Source organism: Ambystoma mexicanum, chromosome 4q (genome assembly GCF_040938575.1).
Source record: "Ambystoma mexicanum isolate Mex_15411 chromosome 4q, UKY_AmexF1_1, whole genome shotgun sequence".
In the NCBI taxonomy this organism is placed as follows: Eukaryota; Metazoa; Chordata; class Amphibia; order Caudata; family Ambystomatidae; genus Ambystoma; species Ambystoma mexicanum.
Genome location: NC_090928.1, coordinates 348,421,904 through 348,440,871, shown reverse-complemented (window position 1 = coordinate 348,440,871; position 18,968 = coordinate 348,421,904).

Below are 18,968 nucleotides of genomic sequence, written 5' to 3'. Positions count from 1 at the left end.
TACAAATCACAGGAGAGGAATACTCCCTGATTAAAGAAATTCACCAGTTTCTTTGTAGCAGCCAGGATGTTTGGGAGGATCCAACCAACATATCACGGGACAAGCCACACATCTCCAGCAGTGGTGAGGCGGCCATCCATACCACTGACCATCTGGCCAGAACCAGCTCAGCGGACACTGTTGTCATATATCCTTCAGCTGATCTACTACAGATTAAGGACCTGTCCAGTTTTCTGTCTTTGCACAATCCCAGTGAAGGCTGGACAGGGGGTGGACATGGAAAAGCCTTAATCACCCTGGTCACTAAGAATTTGACTTCTAATAGTTATCCATCAATGACTCCCGCCACCACCCCTATCAACATCCCCCTGCTATGGCCTTAATGAACTAGCATTGGTGTCTGTGTCAGTGCATGTGAGCATGGTCCAGAATCCTACACCCAACCCACCACCAAACTGGATACCTGGAATGGGAGAGCTAATCAGGAAAAGCCCTAGGAGAGATCATAAGGTTACGGGTGCCACAGGGGTTGACAAACCATTTAGGGAGGCAATAGTAATTCTGAGGCCCTCACAAACTCAAACATAAAGAGCCCCAGTACGACAGGGTTGGGGCCCATTTGCGTAAATGGAGACATCACCAGTCCTAACAAGGTCGCGGATAACCAGGCTCCCCAGGTGTCTATCCATTCTGGTTGCCCTGTGTCAACCCCAAGACCATGGAACCAAGTTGTGCAATTGCCCCAGCAGCCTAGACCCAGGAGGGTAGATCATGCATCTAGTGGCAACCCAAAGAATGCAAACCAGGTAGTAGGACAGGTTATGCAGCACAAAACTGTGTTTCTAACAATGCCTGTCCTAGGGTTTGCAGATTCCAGCCCTGGGAGGTTACGGTTAACAGCAAGGCGACGGGGAACCTGAAGAGGGGCAACGTATATTTGCACAATGTCCCCTAACTGGCCCCAAACCAAATGGAACACAGGGATGCACTCAGAAACAAATGTACCCACTGGCTGCGCACTGTATGGGGCTGTTCATTCATAACCCAGGAGGCCATCTTCAATTGCATCAGACTGTACTACCCGGGGAAAAGTGGTTGTGACTTTCTTAAAATAGAATTCAGGGATCAGAGAGTGGCCAAGGGCACCCTGGGCATCTGCTGTCAAAAATCCAATAGTATGATTGTAATTAACCGCTGCTCCCATTACAGTACAACTTATCCCTTGGAAGCCAGGTCACATCATTATGTGCTATCTGGCTCTATTTCAACACAACTGGGGATAAGGCTGAGTGGAACTGTAATTGACCTGGGGCACGTGGAACATAAATCGATCTTTAACTGGGCAATGGGCGGGAAGGCAAGCTTTGGGACACTTGGACTATTGCAAACACTATATTACATTATGGAAGGACATTGATTATTATAATTCTATTGTCAATTATGTATGTTGGTATGTATTTGTGTGGCTGATGGATGAAATAAAGTTAATTACTGAGTGATATATATTTGTTTTGTTTTTTTTAATTTTATTTAATTTTATTTTTTTACTGTCAATGGTCTATGTCCCACTTTTTCACCCCCTTCATAGACTGGCTCAACCCTTATTTCCGTCATTGTGCTATTTCATAAGCACCCTTTGTGGAATGCCTCTGCCATATATACATATATCATTGTAAGTAATTTCTGATTGAAATTGATATTCTTGTTCTTCAAATAAATACAAATACAAATTGATACACAGTCTCTGGTGTAAGGGATTCATTGCATCCTTCTTCACCCACTAAAGGGACAATCCCAAAGTCTGTACACTGCTTGTCCAATGTCTCAACCTGGTTGCCTCTGAAGTACCACTAACAGTATGCCCATCTGCCCTCTGATCTCACCATCTCGTTCTCTCTGATCCTTCTCTGCACTCAACCTCAGTGGCCAATACCTTCTTGTGCCTCTTCTTGCTTTTGCTCTTTCTCCCTATTTGTCCCGCTCCACTCGAACCCACTGCCTATAAAAATCAAAGCCAGCTCAAATGTAGATATGATATGATATGATATGCCATTTATAATGCGCCGGTAGACAAGTGTTTCTAGGCATGACAAGACAAGGGATGGAAGACAGAGGGAGGACAAGACACGCACTCTTACTAGGCCTTGTGTCATTCAGATCGTGCAAGTGTGACAATGCAAAGTGCAGGTGGAAGGAGGAAGTGCCAGGGAGAGGGAAGGGGGAAGTGCAATCAGGGCAGCACTGCTCTGAGTAAGTGTAGCCAGGGCAGCGCGGCTGTGGGTCAGTGCATGGAGGCAGGGGACTCTAGGGTTACAGTTACAGGCCCTAGGATCGTGGTAGACCCAAACGCAGTACAGGAGAGATGGATTATGGAGGAGCCTGGTACCCAGTTGAGACTCTGAGAGTAGCCAAGCAAGCTGCAGACAGGGAGGTCAGCAGGGGAGAGAGAGAAAGCAGAGGAGAAAAGAAAGGTCTTCAGCTGCTTCCGGAACTTCAGGTGGTCTTCAAAGCTTGGCTTAAATTCCACTTACTTGCTGAAAAGGGAGCTCCCACTGTCCTGTTCCCCATCCTCACAACCCTGCCACCCCACTGCCTCCAGTAAAGCTTAATAATGTAATTCTGTATATTTAAATAGTACTCCTCTTTAGTTTGAAGTACTTGCCCCTTAGGTTAATGTTACTTTTAAGTCACCTGTTTCATATATATATATATATATATATATATATATATATATTCAGTGAAAAAAACTTTGTTAAAGGGACGTTATGGTTAAGTTGCGCTACTAAAAACCTATGAAATTCAGTGAAAAAACTTTGTTAAAGGGACGTTATGGTTCCAAGTAAAACCGAAAAACTCTTGAAATTTGCCAGTTATGGTAAGCTAAGCAACCATAACTCGCGCCACCACCGTGCACTGCTAAGACTAACACCCAGGACATCAAAGATGACATCACAAATGTCATTGATGAGATCACATGTGTATGTACTTCTCATGAAATATGTGTAGAAGGGATTCTTATTATGTTGCGAAAAAAATCTTACCAGAAATAGTAAGTGTACTTCATTTTACTCATATATTTATAAACTTTCTGTATTAGATTAAACAATATATTATCTTTTTCTTTTCTCACAGAAATGTCTACTACTCTGGAATGGCTAGAGGACAATTTCCCACATGAAGAAATGTCACACGATAGTGAAACTAATGGTAAACACTTTATAATATAAACCATTTATTTATTATTTTTTTATATACATTTAACATATATATTATTTTTTTGTACAGAGCATACCAAAATAGAAAAAACTTCAGAAAACCCTGTTATGGATAACAGTCTTCACAATATAGAAGAACAAATGGATGTATTGTTGGCTAATTTTAATAATTTAAAAACATTTGCAGAAAATCATTTCAAACCAAAAACCTCGTACCATTGCCCCACATGTACTTGTCCCTCCTCACCATATCCCAGTCAATTATCCCCAAACCCTCTCCATAATCCAAAACGTTTTGATGAGACTTCCATCCCTTCTTCACCTAATACCAATCATGTCGAAATCCCAAATTCTTCTGTTTTTGTTTCTGTTTCTGCCTCATCTTCTCTGTCATAAATTATTAATATATGTTAAATAAAGTTTAATTTTTATATTGTATTGTGAATAGTTTCCGTTTTTTTTTTTAAACAATAAAAGTGTCCGCGGACAGTGCGAGTGTTCTGAAATTTTCGTACATAAATGAAAATGGAGGTGTCCTGAAGAACACCACACCTGTTCGTACTGTTCGCTAGCAAGTTGAAACTGTTCTAAGAACACACGTGGTGTGCTGAAATGTTCGTAAAGAAACAAAAATTAAAGTGTTCTAAAGAACACAATATCTGTCCGTAATGTTCGCTATCAACTTAAAACTGTTCTAAGAACACAATTGGTGTCCTGAAATGTTCGTACATAAACACAATTACACGTGTCCTGAAGAACACTATATCTGTCCTTACTGTTTGCTACAAAGTTTAAACTGTTCTAAGAACACACGCGGTGTCCTGAAATGTTCGTTTCACGTGTGACGCACTTTTAATTACTTCAGAACCCGAACAGTGTCCATAGGACATCAATGCGCATGCGCTAACCAATCTCCGTGCACTTGGTGTCCTGCGGACAGGCGCTTCCTTCGCGGACTAGTTCGCAAACGGATCATATGACCGCGCCCACGCTCATCGTGTGTCCTGAAATGCGGACACTGTTCGTGTCCCCGAACAATTTAAAAGTACATTTTCAGTTAATCCATAATATTTTTCAATAAAATCTCACCATGGCACAAGACCCACATAGCAATCTTGAGTTTCTATATACCTTTTGAAACTTTCCGATCCTTTTTTTGTGTTCGATCTGTCCGCGGACAGTGCGCATGTCCGCGAACCGCCCACAAGCACCCCTATAAAAGACCACGCCCAAGAGCTTATTCCCATTGTGTTTCTGGCTATTCTTCAGAACACAGTGATTTTTGCTGCCACCTACAGACTACACCATCATCGAGATGGCATCCTTGGCTGCTGAACTGCCACTTGGTGCTGCACCTGCTTTAGCACCACCCCCACCCCCTCCACCACCACCACCTCCCCAAGGGCCAGAAGAGGGGAACAGGAGTGAGGATGCGGAGGAGGAAGAAGAGGATGATGAGAATGAGGTAGAGGAAAACCCTACTACCCGCACTAGGCGTGAGTCTTGGGTGTGGCGGTTATTTACCATTCATGGTAATGTTCCTAAGGCTTGTGCGAACCGTGTTACCTGCAATGAGTGCAAAATGATACTCAGTCGCGGAAAGCACGGTAAGTACAGCTTTGGGACCACTACTATGAAGCGACACCTGAGGTCATTTCACTCTGGGGCTATTCGCAGGGTTGTACCTTGCGAAGAACGTAGCAGGTTGATTTCCTGTACTTCATCCTCTGTTTCTGATCCTGTCACCACAAGGACCACCACTGTGGGACAGCGTCTTCCTCAAGCTGCCTCACAGGCCATACAGAATGCTGATGACCCTTACCTTTCGAGGGTCACAGTTGTATGTATGTACTGTGACACAGTACTCTGCAGGGGGAGCGACTTCGGAGTGCTTTTGAGACTATCGTCTCAGAGCACGAGAAGACCTGCTCACTACCCAAATAGAACCCACTCTACATCTTCCTCTCTCAGCTCGCTCTTTCTTATCCCTGTGGTTGGTGTCCCCCCCTTTACCCTCCTTTACCCTCCTCTCCTAGTGTGTCGTGTCTGAAAAACCAAAAAAAATACAAAATTACAAAAATCAAAAAAAAATAAGGCTCTTTTCAGAGCCGCCTTTCCCAGTTAAAAAATAGAAGTGAAAATAAATGAAGCAGGGCTCTTTGTATTTTTTAGAAGTCCGCGGACAGTTCGCGAACATTAAAAAAATTGGGTTGCTACTCCATCACAAACATTGTAATTTTCTCTGGAAAGAAGTGGTGGCTCTGAAAAGAGCCTTTGGGTGGTGTTTGTAAGTCAAAAATTGTAAATGCTTAACATCTACTTCAAAATTGTTGTTGTAATTCCAAAAAAGGTTGCAATGCATTTTGTACATTTCTCAGAAAAATCTGATTGCCAGCATAAGTAAGATGGACTCCATCTCTGCGAAAAATGTATGTACTACAAAACATAATATTTTCATTGTGAAAAGAAGACATGCCAAAATCTCTTAGAAAGGCACAAACAGCCTTATTAACATTGCGCCTTGCTTTTTCCATTTGTGGACCAAATGAAGAAGAATGAAGCCACATTTGTCTCTGCGCAATCCGTGAAAATATCACTTGAGAATTAGGAAACATGTCCATAACCTTCCTAAATCCTTCTTTCATAGCAAATTGCAAAAAAAATCAAGTCACATGTCCTAAACTGTTCCCTCCACAATGAATTACAATTATGTTTGGATGTTGCTCTGTCTCCAAAGAGGCACAGAGAGGTAGCAAGTCCAACCACTTCATTCCACGTACTCCATGCCAGTGTACTTCCACATGTGTGAATCCAAGATCTACAGCTACTCCACAGCTTTCTGCATGCACCTTCAACCAATGTATCCACGAATCTCCTAAAATCCAAACAATCTGTTTTCTGAAACACACAGCCATAGCTATCTTTTTTTCTCTCACCAAAAAGAGTATCTGAGAAAATCTCTATTGGCACAACACACCCACCAAACTTTCCTGACCAATCCCTTTCAGTGCTTATTCTCATTTGCATGACTTCTGAACCCAAAAATCCACGGACATATCGTAACATGAACAGCCCTTCTACCATTTCCACTACACTCTCTCTGCCATTCCCTCATTGGATTTACCTCAAAAACCACATGACCATGCACCAATCACATTCAAGACCTCTACATCTAACTGCATCATCATAGATCAGCACTGCAAATGTACTCTGAATCTCTCTGAGTACAAGTGTCATATCATTGGCAAGCAGCATCTACCAGAAATACTGTACAAGTCTTCAAGATTTCTACTTGCAGCTCCATGCATATCCATATGCATGAACACAAACTTCAGGTATGCATATTTTCTGTATAGTAGATGAACACATTTTCAAACAGACTTTTACCTTGTAAAATCTGTAAAATGAATTTACTGTACTTTTTTCAATTTCCTAAAATCAACTATCACGTATAAACCTTTATACTATTTACTTTCTTTATACACACACACTCAAATCATGTTAAACTAACATGTTTTAAATGAAATATATAGACTAGATATATTCAAACAAAATTGCATGCAAACACAATCTATGTTTAAACCTTTATAAAAAATACTTATACAATTTCATATTTTTTGTTTTTATTTATTTATTTACTTAATTACTTTAAATTAGACATGACATTGAGGCGCTATTACCTAGAACAGTTTACATACAGAAATAGTGGTATTCACTAATATATTATAAATTTCACAAGACATAGTAAAGATATTTTTTTTTTGCTACAGTTAGTCATTCAATACAATTTGTTCATTAAGAACATATCATATGTACTGAACTGATGCAATGTATCTTATGTAAATAAATTAGTTTAATGGTTTTACAGAAGGCACTGAGGAATTCAATTAAAAAAATTAATATCTAAATTAAAAACAGTGCTATATACAAACAAAGTTACTAATTTGAAGCTTTTACAATTGCAGTGAAGACCAGTTTCCTGAAAAGAAGCAGCCGAATTCGAAGAAGAAAGAAAAACTAAGAAGTTACCTGTTAATTTAAAAAAAAGTAAGTAAAATATCACCATAATATTTGTATTATTAATCAAATATACTATAACGTTAATACGAGCTATTTCGGTTTCTAAAAATAGAGATTTTGTACCATTTTGTCCAAAAATTTCCATGTCTTAAACAGTGATTTACAGCCAGAATGGCCCACAAATTTCTATTTTTGGACACACAAATTAGCCAACTGAACCACTACAATTTTCATATTATAGAACAAACTGTTTTAATTGTATACATTAGATTTACTATTTGTACTTTTCCACACCACTAGCTTACTTTTTTTTTGTCATCTGAACCCCAGTTTAGTAACACATAAATTCAAGAATACCTATCCCTACTAGTTTTAGTTCCCAATGCACAATCACACACCATTATATACATCTTTATCATCTTACTCAAACACTCATGCACACAGCACACATACATTCCAGAACACCCCAACCCATATCTTCTTCATTTTTTTCAACAGACCCTAAAGAATGCCTACCAAAAGTCAAGTCCGTAGAAAGCAACGCAAAAGTAGAGCAAATGAAAATAAAGGTTTCCAACATAAGCATCCATCTCTAGCAGAATTTGTAAAAAAAGTTGAAACAAAACAGCTAATACAATCATTTAGTGAAACACAAGATGTTTCAAGTACAACAACTTCGCTTTCTCTATCAAAATGTAAAACAAACCAAAATACAATTAACAGAAAATCAGCTATCAGTACAGATAAAACTACTTCTTCAAATTTTAATATAGTGCAAAGTAAGCATACCAAGAAAAGTATTTTAGCCAAAATATACCGTCACAAAGTCCTTCAAAATCTTATAAAAACAGGAGAGAAATCAGGTTCAAAGCTTAAAAGCTATCGTAGGAAATTAATCTTAGTAGCATTGATGGACAGTGCAATTCTTCTCAAAAGAAATGTATTTATTTTACTGTTAAACAAAATGAAACCACTAACAAAACTAATAACTAAATTACAAAAAAGACTTCTCAATAAGCGAAATATCAACAGAAAGAACTTCTTAAGTATCAGCGGAGCTGAATGGAATCACACTACAAGCACAGAACCATATTTTAATGAAGAAGCGTACAAACAAAAGCAAACAAATACAATTGTCATACATAGCAGTGGTCGAGGTTATGAAAAAGTGAATAATACCATAATGGAACAAGAAGTACTTCTTACAAAAATATGCCCTGAAAACTTAGAATTACCCCTCCATTCAACTGAATCAGAACGTCTAGTGTACAAATGGCCATGCACGTCAATGTGTAACATTCCCAAACAATGTTTCAAATCTTTACGCCAATTCCTCAATAAATATGTAAAAAGCAAAGACAAAATCAAAATTAAATTACTGCAAAATATAGATACCTGTCCAGTGCGCAAGTACACAGGACTACAAGGACATTCATTGGCCTACATTACAGGACCTACTTGTAAAACCACTTTCCATGATATCAAAAGGATATCAACACATCATTCAACTATAAGAAATCTAGTCTATAAACTGTACTATGCTAAAAGTCCTGCTTTAGCACTAGCAAAGTTAAATAACATCCTTCTACATGGTACAGCAAAAGACCTACTTGAAGAAATTCACTATATCCAGAAAAAATATTTTGTGAAAGCCATTTACAGAATGAAATAGCTTTAAACCAATTAAGCAACAATTCTACACATAGCAACCTTTTGCTAAACACATACAAAAAAGAAATACTAAAATTTAAAAGTACATCAGCCGAAGTACCAAACCATGTATGTGTATGTTGCCGTAGAATTTTTTATAAAAGTAACACAAAAACTGTGGACCTATCATACAAAATAGAAGACAATGAAGATTCTAAATGGTTTGAATTAGCTCTCTACCTTGTAGCAGAAAACAAATATGAAATAACTGAGCCCTTAATACTTTGCAGTTATTGCACTACAAAAATTGACAACAACCAAACTCCTTCACGTTCTATCACAAATAATTTGGAATTATACCCAGTACCAAAACCTCTACAACAACTTAATTTAGATGAGAGCATCATAATTCAAACAGTACACCCATTTCAAGCAATAATACGCCTTCAACCAAAAACAGCAAAATTACCTCCCTCTGAATTGGTAAAAGGCATTCGTGTAAAAGTAGTTTATTTACCATTAAATCTAAAAGAAAATGTGCATACTCTAGGAGTGCAACGTCCAATGCAGCAATCTTTAATTATATTAGTAAATGGAGTACCTACAAAAGACAAACAAATATGGCAACAGCTGGTAGATTTATATAAAGTTAGACAAGCCTTACAATATCTTAAAGAGAATAATGAATATTACAAAGAAATTAATATTGAAGAAAACTTGAAAGATACAACTGAAAAAATTCAAGAAACACAAGAACCTGGACAATTTGAGCTACTAGATCCTGCTACAATATCAAATACTTTAGACCATTATACAATTCATCCTTTGCACTGTAATGACACCGTACAAGATGTACTGGAAACTTACCAAATGTGTCAAACAAAAGGATCGCCAATCATTATATGGGAAAAAAGTATAGAAGCATGTGCCTTTCCTCTACTCTTTCCTACTGGCAAAGAAGGAAGGTATGATGATAGACCTATTCAAATATCAGCTTCAGAATACCGCTCATTACGGATGTATTCTGAAGATCCCAGATTTAGACAAAATGTGGAATACATATTCCACCTACTCTTTGAAAGTGAAGTAGCAACTTTATTTTACGGAGTTGCACACATATTAAAATCAGGATCACACTTTCAAAATATGACAGCTACACAATTATTAGAGAAATTGCAACAAAAGGATGAGGTTTTACAATCACATATTACAAATCTATTAGCAAATATGCGTGGTACTAAAGAGTACTGGTTTCAACGTCATGGAGATGTACGTTGTATGATCAGAAACCTTGGCCCACTTACTTGGTTAGTTACATTAAGTTGTGCAGAATATGCATGGGAAGATTTACATGATTTCCTACGCATATCAAATAAAAACAAAACAAACATAGATATTCTAACACCTGGACAACTTTGTTCTTTGGATCCTGTTAATGTTTCAAGATATTTTCACCATCGCTTCATTGCTATGCTACATTTTATTTGTAATAAAACTGTTCCTCCCCTTGGAGAAGTGTAAAACTTCTTTTGGAGAAAAGAATACCAAGCCAGAGGAGCACCACATATCCACATGCTTTTATGGATTAAAGATGCTCCTAAATTTGGTCAGGACAGTGATGCCACTGTTTTACAGTTTAGTGAAAAATATGTCACTTGTGAAATTCCATCAGAAGCCACAAATAGTGATCTTCATGCACAAATTTTACAATTTCAAAGACACAAATGTGGAAAATATTGTCGTTGCAAATACAAAAACAAAGGCAAATACTACACTAAATGCCGATTTGGTTTCCCTAGACCAGTTATAAATACAGGTCAAGTAAAAAACTTCATGTCTTCAGTTAGACATAGTGTTAAAGGTAAGTCACCTAAAAATACATATTACATAAAAAGAAAAGAAGAAGAAAAATATATCAATGATTATAATGCAATCATTGCCCACTTATGGAATGCAAACATAGATGTGCAGTACATTGCAGACAATTCTACTGCAGTTAAACGATATGTCACAGCATACTTAACTAAAGCAGAAAAGACAGAGCTCCAAGACCTCTGGAATGACCTGTCATCAGATAAAACAGTATCTCAGAAATTATACAGCTTGGGCATAAAAATGCTCACCCATAGAGAATGTGGATCTTATGAAGCAGCTGATCGTTTAAATGGTACTTCATTGTATGGTAAATCTGAAAATATAGTATGGCTAAGTCTTGGTCCAGCTAAATCTAGAAAAAGAGTTCTAAAATCATATGAAGATATAGAAACAATAGCCAAACATGATCCCAACAGCCAAGACATTTTAAAAAACAATTTATTGGACACATACTACCCAAACAGAAGTAATACTTTGGAAAACATGTGTCTATACCAAATAGCCCAAAACTACACATACAAAAATAATATGAAACCTGATGAAAAACAAGGTAAATATAGAGTGACAGACTGTGAAGGCAGCTTAGTTAAACTCACTAAACAAAATTTAATTAATCCTATCAAATTGTCATTGAAGTCTCCTCAACATAAAGAAATATATTACATGCCCCTGCTACAACTCTTCAAACCATGGAGAAAAGAAGAACAATTACTAGATAACTATGACTCATATGAGGATGCTTTCAAAGCAAATGAAAGCACTATAACTGATGTAAACTTTACACAGTACAAAACAATGTTGCACAATGAACAGCAACATGAAGAAGAACTCCAAGCCCAACTAGATAAGGATACTCCTGACAGTAGTCAACCTTCTGTAACAGGAAGCCAAGAACCACTGGGAGAACCACTAATAACAAATGAGGCAGAATTAGCTATGTTAGAAGTAGAAAACACCATGTGTCAGTATGAAGATAAGGAAGACTTAACTATACTACAATCAAAACTAAACAATGAGCAAAGGAGCATTTTTCAACAAGTAACAAAACAAATTGCACATGGTGTAAAACATGAAAATAAAGAACGTTCCTGCCATAATTATAAACCTATACTACTGTACGTCAGTGGTGAAGCTTGTTCTGGCAAAACATTCCTAATCAAAATCATTAGTAAGTTCCTTAAACAATTGACAAACAACAAACTGTCAGCTGTTGTCACTGCCCCCACAGGTTTAGCTGCCTACAACATAGGGTGTGTTACATTACACCGATTACTACTATTACCAGTAGAACACCAGAACAAATTAGACTATTACAAACTTTCTGCAGAAGCTGCAATGGAATTACCCAGAGTATTGAAACAAATGAAAATGCTACTAATAGATGAAGTGAGCATGGTTTCCAACCTGATGTTAGCTTTGATTCACCTCAGATTACAAGAAGTACTCAAAACAGACTATGAAGAGCTCTTTGCAGGAAAACACATTATTGTTTTTGGAGATCTGCTTCAATTAACACCAGTAAAAGGTGAACCTATTTTTAAAACATTAGGGCATAAACTCTGCCGTAAAACTGTTGGCAGCATTGGAAATGTCAACCTTTGGCAACATTTCCAATACAGAGAATTAACAGAAAACATGTGCCAATCTGCAGATCTAACTTATGCCAACATTTGAAAAAGTTTGAGAGTTGGTATACTTTCTAAAGAAGCAGAAGCAACATTGAAAACCTGGCACATTAATGCATTTTATGGCGATAATGCATGTGCTACAGATGTTATGGAACAATTAGCCCACAAAAATGTCAATTGTATGGCCTTAATGCCAACTCTTGCAAGCTGTCGCAAATTCAATGAAATAATGTTAAGTAAAGAAATGCAACCAATAATGGAAATTAGCGCCACAAACAAGCTAGATGTACATGGTATGACACTACCCATGTGTGACCAAGCCACAACAAGACTAAATAAAATCAATCTCAAACACAGCAGGCTTAGAAAAGATGTTAAAATTATCCTTAAATTGCAGAGTAATGCTTAAACGTAACCTTGACGTGGACCAAGTGTAGTTAATGGAGCACTGGGTACAGTTGTTGGCTTTCAAACATACCCACGTGACAACAAAATTCAGTTTGTCAATATACTCTTTGACAAACTTTCAGAAGTAAAACGGATAGGACGTCAACAGCTAGATTCCTTCTCTTCAAAGATATGTATGTACGCAGAGAACAATTTTCTCTAACTCTTGCATACGCAGTCACGATTCATAAATCACAAGGTCTTACCCTAGACAAAGCAATGATAGATATTGGTAACACAGTCTTTAAAGAAGGCATGAGCTACGTAGCACTATCACGCTTACGTACACTTGACGGTCTATTTCTAATCAACTTTGATGCAAGTAAAGTAAACGCTGACATTCCTTGCATTTTAGAATATAATAGACTTTGCTCACTATACACTCCCCATCTAAACACATATTCTGTTCCACAAAAACTAAAACGTTGTAAAAGAAAACCAAATCAAACAGAAATGCAACAGGACGTCACTGCAAATCCTCCAAAGAGAGTAAAAGAAACTAATACTTCATCAAGTACCACAAACAAAAAAGAATCAATTAGAGAAAGTAAACCAGGTACTTCTTTAAAGTAGGAAGACAAACTCCAAAAAAAGCAAGTTAGATACAGAACTACCTGGACCATTTAAATTCTCAAATATATTTGGTGTAAGTTGCTATGCAAATGTAGCAATGAATATTCTATTTAAATTACCACCAATTGTTGACAACATTTACTTACACAGTACAGACCCTTTGTGTTTGCAAATGTTAGTACTTCACAGAAAAGCAGCAAACAATCCTGACAACACATATAGTGTTTTTGGAATAAGACGACACTTGGACTACTGTGCTGGAATGGTGAAATTCACTATAAACTCACAGGAAGATCCACAAGAATTTCTAATGTACTTACTATTAGTACTGGAAAACAAAAACATACCTATAAATGAAATCTTCCAGATTTCATACATGTGGAAACATACATGCACTCTGTACAACAATGTGCCACAAGAGGAAATTCCCAATGAACGCTTCATATATATATCAATACCAAATTGTGAATCCATTCCATTTCAGCAACTTGTACAAAATGCAAACCATGGTAGATTATGCTCTACCTGCAATTCAGATAATTGCTCCACGTTAGTAATACAAACAAATAGTAAATACGTAATACTAATGCTTCTACGTTACAATGCAGATGGTACCAAAAACAACTGCAAGCTGACTGGATTCGCACATAGTCAAATATCACTTGGTAAGAAAACCTTCACAACAATAGGTATAATCTACCACGCAGGAGCCACAACCAATTCAGGGCACTACACGGCATATATAAAAAAGAAATGTGGATGGTTTGAATGTAATGATAGTACGATTACTCTAAAGCAGAGATTACCAGCAAATCTTACAAACGCATATTTGATGTTCTTAAAACCAAAATTTGATAAATAAACTGTATTTAAACCTTTAAGTAAATTTGCGTTAAAAAAATATAAACTGTTAGAATACTCCAAAAGCTATCTAACTGCTCAAAGATTCTACAACAACTAATCAGATAAATGAATACCACTAAATTAGACCAAAAAATACACAGTTAGAATACGCCAATTGGTATCTAACTGTCCCAACATTTAACAATATCCAAATAGATAAATCAAAACCACTAAAATATATTTAAAAAAAATAGACAGTTAGAATATGCAATTGGTATCTAACTGCTCCAAAATTTTATAATATCAAAACAAATGAAGAATCTGTTACTGCTCCAAAAAAAATACAACAAAATAAAGTATAAAGCATTAGCCAGAAACAACAAGTGAACACTGAAAACAAACAAACAAATAAACTGTAGCATAACAGAAAAAGGGTTTTTTTTTTAATCCAACATGGATTTTTTTTTCTCCCACAGACCCAATGATTTTAGCAACAAATACAGAAACTGAGCAAATTGCACAGTACTCTGATTTGTACTCTACTAAATATGAGGGTCGGAAAAAAATAAAAGTATATTGCTTATACAATGTAATAAGTCATTACAAAATACTAATACTAACATGCTATTTTCTTTTATCACAGAAATGAAGAAGAAAAACATGGACTCCCATTACTAGACCAAACAGTAAGTATACAATAATAAGGACAACCATAGCAGCATATCACATAGTATCTAATACCTTTGTTCTTTATACATTTGTTTTTCACCCAAAGTTATAAGCAAATATGAATGTGATATGGCCATGCACCCAAGACTCTATGCCCTGGCAACAACCACCACAGCATATCACATCCATAGAGTCAAACATTTCAACTATGATCTATGGGAAACTTTTAATGTCTGCGAACAATGTGAGTGTTCTTAGAACACTTTGAACTTGCCAGCGAACAATACTGACACTGTTTTCAGGACACCCCCTACGAACATTTCAGAACAACGTGATAGTTCTTAGAACACTTTCAACTTAACAACGAACAATACGGACAGCGTCCTAAGGACACCCCCTACGAACATTCCAGGACACTGGGTGTGTTCTCAAAAACGTCTTCAGGACACCCTCATTTTGTTTATTTGCGAACATTTCAGGACACCGCGTTTGTTCTTAGAACACATTCAACTTGACAGAGAACAATATGGACAGCATCCTCAGGACACCCCCTACGAACACTCCCCGGACACCGCGAGTGTTCTTAGAAGCGTCTTCAGAATACCATCTTGTTTATTTGCGAACATTTCAGGACACCGCGAGTGTTCTTAGGACATATTCAACTTTACAGAGAACAATACGGACAGCGTCCTCAGGACACCCCCTACGAACATTCCAGGACACCGGGAGTGTTCGTAGAAGCTTCTTCAGAACACCACCATCTTGTTTATTTGCGAACATTTCAGGACACCGCGAGTGTTCTTAGGACACATTCAACTTGACAGAGAACAATACGGACAGCGTCCTCAGGACACCCCCTACGAACACTCCCCGGACACCGCAAGTGTTCTTAGAAGCGTCTTCAGAACACCCCCATTTTGTTTATTTGCGAACATTTCAGGTCACCGCGGGTGTTCTTAGAACACATTCAACTTGACAGAGAAGAATACGGACAGCGTCCTCAGGACACCCCCTACGAATATTTCAGGACACCGGGAGTGTTCTCAAAAACGTCTTTAGAACACCCCCATTTTGTTTATTTGCGAACATTTCAGGACACCGCGGATGTTCTTAGAACACATTCAACTTGACAGAGAACAATACGGACAGCGTCCTCAGGACACCCCCTACGAACACTCCCAGGACACTGCGAGTGTTCTTAGAACAGTTTCACTTTGCTTGCGAACAAAACGGACACATATTGAGTCCTTAGAACACCCCCCAGTCACCCCCCAGTCAGTTTATTTAGAACATTTCAGAACACCCGTGATGTCCGCAAACAAATCGAACACAAAAAGAACGTCTAACACATAAAAAACACAACTTTCATCCTATCTCATACACTCCCACCCTCCCCAAAAACTCCTACACACCAACACACTCTACAAAATACACATTTTGAACAAAGTTTCACTGCGCTGTCCGAGGACGTCCGCGAATCCAAGGTGGCGGGCGCTACCGAAAAATCTGACGCGCTTCACGCTCCACGCCGTCCAAACAGCGAACACGTTGCATGTCCGCGAACATCACGCAAGACGATTGGCCAATCAGGACACTGTCCGCGAACCGAACACAGATATCACTTATTTTTTTTTACCTACTTTTTGGTCATTTTAAAAAAACTACTGGACGGATTTTCACCAAATTTGCAAAAGCACGCTTTCGGGACCAAGCCGCTGCTCCTGGTCCAAATTTGGTGGAAATCCGTCCAGCGGTTTGGGCTGTAGGCGCGAGCAAAAAAAAAAGTTTTGGGACCCCCTCCTATAACTTTGCCTCCCCTGGACGAATCCTCACCAAACTTTGCAAAAAGATTCAGAGTGACCCAAATACCTTTTTTGCAAAGTTCGGTGAGGATCCGTCCAGGGAGAGCGAAGTTATAAGCCACCCAAAAAGTGCTCTTCCTATGGAAACAGCAACTTAACCATAACTACATGTCCACTACCGTGGCCATGTAATATATATATATATATGTATATATATATATATATATATATATATATATATATATATATATTTTTTTTTTTTTTTTAATTTTATTGGTTTAAAACAAACCTTTAAAATATTGCACAAACATCTACACCAAACAAGAGTTTTACCGACTCCGTCATCATTTATCAATGCCCCCGACTGGATCGATTTCCTTCTCCCCATACCTTCGGCCAGAGATAGTCACCCAAATTACCCCTTAAAATTCTCAACCCGTTTCTCTGGCTCCTTATTGACCTGCGTTCTCTTTTAATTTCGCTACGATAATAGCCAGAAAGGAAGTCAAGGGCAAGATTAGTTTCATGTCCAGTCCATTCCACATTTTCCTCCACCAGAACGATTTGCATCCGACCATTGACCCAGATGTATTGATCTAGCGTCTCTTAGAGCTGAGCAGAAGAGGACTAAGTGTTTTAAGGACTCTAGCTCCTTATTACAAAAGCGACAAGTTGAGGTTTGACCCGCATTACACGCCCAATAACTGGTTCGCTCTTTAGTTCTTACTGCATTCAACCGGAACAGTAAAAATAATCTTCTTGCATTTGCGTTTGGAAAGCGGGACAAATATTTTTGCAAGATGTTGTACCTTCTTGCTTCCGTCGGAGAGTCTGTCATCGCATTAGCCATCGATCACTCACGACATGTATTTATCCAGTCAGTACGCCATAGTCGCACTTTTGCGGCCGCAGGATTACTATGGAGCATTTGCAAGCTGATGTTGTTGATCGCCAGAAGATCTTCACATCGTTTTATCCATTGAGAAAGGATGTCTGGACTTCCTGATGCCGCCTTGTGAAATATCTGGAATTGAAATATTCCCGCTTCTACACACGTTTTTCGAAATAGTGCAAGTTGATTCCAGCATATTCTCGCATGCAAAGAGATTAATGCTAATTCATACCGTATACAGGCAGTTGCGATTCCAGGTGGTAGATTTAGGGTCTTTGACCAGAACATATGTTCTAGTGAACTCCAGTGTGTTGATGGACAACCAAAGGCATTTTCTGCACCATATACCAGAATTGGTACTACTTTTTGTTCATAAAAGGTGCGTAATGGTATCATTGAAAATTGCCCATATTTTTTGTGAATTACCAGACCTTGACAGGCCAACTGGCCACATTTCCTTTTTGAATCGGCCACCCAAGGCTCCTCACAGATACTGGAATTAAGTGTCATGCCAAGGTATTTTACAGTTTTTGATATCTGCAATTTCTCTTCATTTAGAGACCATACATACTTTGAGCCTTTTGAATTGTGACTTGTTTTCAAGTTCTCGAGCACCAATATTTCTGTTTTAGATGTATTGATCTTCAAATTATTCTGGTACACGTAGTTCTGTACAGCATCAAGTTTGCGTTGGAGCCCGATAGGTGTTAAATCCAGGAGTACTAAATCATCTGCGTACAGCAGCCAGTTTATCTTTGATCCATTGAGATTAGGTGGAAAGGATCTCACTGTTTGAATCGCTTCACCGATATCGGAGATGAATAGACTGAAAATCGCAGCTGCTAGTGGGCAACCCTGCTTCACTCCTTTCAGTGTCATGATTTGGGTGGACAACGTTCCTGAAGGATCCAACCGAATGGCAATTGAGGTGTTTGTGTGGAGAGCTTTAATTGCCGCTAGTAGGCCAACCGGACAACCCCAAAACTCTAGTTTTTCCCACAACAGTTCACGATCGATCATGTCGAAGGCCGTAGAGAAGTCGACGAAGGCAAGATACACTTTCGTATTCGTTCTTAGTGCTTCCATTTTAAGCAGATTTAGAATCAGCAGGTTTAGCGAGCATCCAACAAATTTCACAAAGCCTGCTTGTCGTTCATCTATTTTTTTCGCTGTTTTGGCCCAGTTAGTCAGTTGCACTTGCAAGAGAGATGCAAAAATCTTACCCAACACATCAAGCAAGGCCACCGGGCGATAGTTTTTTGGTGATGCTCTATTCCCCTTCTTGAAGATCGGCACAATAATGCCAGTCATCCAAGAGGTTGGGACTTGCTTTTGTTGGTTGATTCTCGTAAAT